The 3,289-nt window shown below is 40.9% G+C and overlaps 1 long non-coding RNA gene across 4 annotated transcripts in view; it reads left to right on the top strand.

The window, feature by feature from the left end:
• The window catches only part of LOC104915221, a 19,719-nt gene extending 16,664 nt beyond the window's left edge, over window positions 1-3,055 (top strand). For 2 of the 4 annotated variants that reach the window (XR_002110006.1, XR_004162216.1), the window contains 2 exons: window positions 1,008-2,568; window positions 2,693-3,055. This is a non-coding gene — a long non-coding RNA (uncharacterized LOC104915221). The remainder of the gene's footprint in view (window positions 1-1,007; window positions 2,569-2,692) is intronic. The other 2 variants (XR_004162217.1, XR_004162218.1) reach the window with 2 other exon arrangements.
• The last annotated feature ends 234 nt before the right edge of the window (window positions 3,056-3,289 follow it).

The raw sequence follows: 3,289 nt of genomic DNA, 5'->3' as shown, positions 1-3,289 counted from the left end.
CAAGTCCTTCTCCGCAGGGCTGCTCTCAAGGAAATGTGGCCATGGAGCTTGTCTTTGCAACTGTAGTTTTCTATCCCCTTTACCATCCCCTTTACATGAACTTACAGAATGGTTTGCTGTAGGTAGACATTGAGAAGTGCTTCTTTAGAGGCAAATCTGTAGAAACCACATGGTTTTGCTCTGCACAGGACCATTTTCCGTTTTCCATTTCCATTTCCAATAGTAAGCACAGCTGAACTTCCAGATTAATGTCTTATCTCCTCCCAGAGCCGTTGGCACAGGACAATGAAAATACGGTCAGAAGACCCTCAGCAGAGAGGAGCACATACATTTTCATTGGGTGCAACTGATTTTCTTTTCATGTGTAGCTCCACTTAGAGTACTCTACCTGGTGTTAAGGATATTGCATTGAAAAACTCACTGGCCAACATGCTTCACAGACGGTGGTTATTGCTGGCAGTTCGTCTGGAGAGCAGAGCTGTGAAGTTTCACTCTGAATAGGTGTTGTAAAGGTTCCGTATGTGAATTCTGAACAGGAAGATCCTGCTGGAACCACCACCTGTGTGCTAGAGATTTGGGGTCCAAACCATGCTCATGGCTCAGTAAGCCAAAGGATTGGAAAAGAAAATCTGTGTCTGCCTTCCTGCTCTCTGCCATTGTTGTGCTTTTATGCAGGCAATAGCTGAGCCCACTTGTTGATCTCCCTGAAGAAGGTGTAGAGTCAACAATTGAAGTGTGTGCGGTTGAATGAATGTTGGGACTTCACATTTACATATTGCTATGATCATCCTTTTTGTGCTTTGCTAAGCAGCATACGGTCTTCTACTTTTATGCTCTGAGTACTGCAGGTACTGATGATGTTATGGCACAGTTTTAGTTGTTTGAGCTAATCTGCCCAAAGACAGTTAGTTAACTGTAGGTTAATCTTTCTTCGTCACTAGGTGGCAGAACTTGCGTTATTAAAACAAGCGGTGTTTTTTGTTGTTTTTTTTCCCCGCTGCTTGCAGACTACTTCAGTTCTGTCCCTGTTGGTGAGTTGCTAAGTTCTGACGAGAGGGTACCATGTGAACGGAAAAAGCAGGACTCCTTCTCAAGGATGCAGTCTGTCCTGCAGCCAGTGAGTTACTTGTGTTATGTTGGATTCAAGACGCAGGCAAATCTGACAGGTTCTCCTAGTAATACTATCCTTCTGGCTTTGTTTTGCTGGTCTGCTAGCAATAGAGGCCCTACCCTGATTCCAGAGATTTTTGTCTATTTGGTGGACAGTATTTGCACTTTTCATCAGGAGGAATTTTCTCCGAGACAAATCCTGTACTGGTTTTGGCTAACACTAGTGGAAATCTAAGCTGATGCTGGATCACAGGGGAAATTTTTTGAGCTAAGCTGAATCACTTGGAAAATTCAGGTTTAGAGAGATTTTTATTTTAATCTCCTTTTGCAGAGATTCTTCGTTTTTGTGTTGGTTTGACTGTTCAAGCCACACAATATAGGGAGAATATTTAAATACAATTTTTTTGTTCCAAGCACATTCTGCCATTAGGAAATGCCCAAGAAATGCATTTAACAGGAATGTGATGTTACAGAGAGATTTTAGAGTTAAAAAGTCTAGGCACATGGCAGAGAAGGTAAACAACATGATAGATGAAAAAACTCCAGATCCTATTAGCTTCTGTTTTTTTAAATTAACCTTGAAGTTGCTATGTCTTCTGTGCTTGGCCATCATAAGGATGGGTCAACCTTGCAACAAATGAGGAGAACAAGATCTCCCTGTCTGGAATAAGTCTGCAGTTTTCTGCCCTGATAGATCTGGAAGCATTGCTGGCTGAAAGGCATTGTTATGAATTGTTCTTTGCTAGGGCAATCGTGCAGTATAGAGAAGAACATCTTTCATAATCCTGTAATTATCTTATTTTGCAGTGCTATAAACTTTGGAAGGACTTCTTCATAATATTCCCATTAGAATGACTGGAGAAAAGAATACAACTTGAAGTTTCTGGTTGTACCCAAGGTAGAAAAACATTTCAGTTTATTAGTGATGAAGGAATGTCTGTCTTCCCCTTCATTTCATTCCAAATAAGTAGTTGTCATTCAAGTAGCAGTATTCAGGTGGAACTTGGTAGTACAAGAACTCCTTTCAACCTTTCATAGAGGTTGAGTGAGATTTCAAGTTTGTACCAAAATCTTTGGGCCTCAAGGGCAATTCAGCTGGAATAAGAAGTTATTTACTAGTGCCTGTTTTGCATTTTACAGTCTTCATAAGCTTCTGAACCATTTTCCTGGTTTCAGTAGGATAGTTCATTTTCTTCCTGGTAGCTGGTATGGTACTCTGTTTTGGATTTAGAATGAGAATAATGTTGACACACTGATGTTGTAGTTATTGTTGAGCAGTACTTAGACAGAGCCAAGGACTTTTCAGCTTCTCAAACTGCCCTGCCAGTGAGGAGCTGGGGATGCACAAGTTGCTGGGAGAGGACACAGGCAGATCAAAGGGATCTGAAGGGATATTCTGTACCCTATGATGTCACAATGAACAACAAAACTGGGGAGGTTGGAATCGATCACTGTGTGGTGAGCAATTGCATTGTGCATCACTCATTTTGTGTATTCTTTTACCATTATTATTATTTTCCTTTCCTTTTCTGTTGTATTAAACCATTTTTATCTCAACCTACGAATTTTAACTTTTTTCCAGTTCTTTCCCCTATCCCACTGTGGGGAGAGCGAGTGAACCGCTTCTTGGAGCTGAGCTGTCTGACAGCTTAAAACCACAGATACCATATTCTCAGATCTCGGCATCTTCAGACTTGAAACCTGATTCCTGCACTGTGGCTTGAGCCCTCTGAAAATTATTCCACATGCACAATTTAGTGCTTTTAACCTTCATCAGCTGTATTCCCCATGGCTAGGAGAACTGAAGTCTATGAAGGAAATCTGTTTGCTGTGGTGATTGAAGTGATTTTATATTTTCTTCCTACTTCCCTCGAGTCTTTGTACACAATTGTGTTGTTACCACCCTTTTCTAGAGAGATTTTTTCCTCTTTTTTTCTTAGCAAAAATAAAAGGCTTTTTTTTGTTGTTTTTGTTTGTTGGTTTTTAATAGAAAAGTGGAATATTTTACATACATTAAGAAAAGCCACAAGAAAAGCTTAGAGTTGTTCCTTCCTCTAATTCAAAACACACATAGCATCCCTGGGCCTCTAGGTGGGAACTGGGGGAGAAAATCCCCCACTCCACTGTAAGGGCAGCACAATTCTGAGACTGTCTCATGAGACTGAATGTATGTGGGGCC

This window comes from Meleagris gallopavo, chromosome Z, assembly GCF_000146605.3.
Source record: "Meleagris gallopavo isolate NT-WF06-2002-E0010 breed Aviagen turkey brand Nicholas breeding stock chromosome Z, Turkey_5.1, whole genome shotgun sequence".
Lineage (NCBI taxonomy): Eukaryota > Metazoa > Chordata > Aves > Galliformes > Phasianidae > Meleagris > Meleagris gallopavo.
Note: the sequence above shows the minus strand (reverse complement) of the source record. Positions and strands in the feature narration are given on the sequence as shown.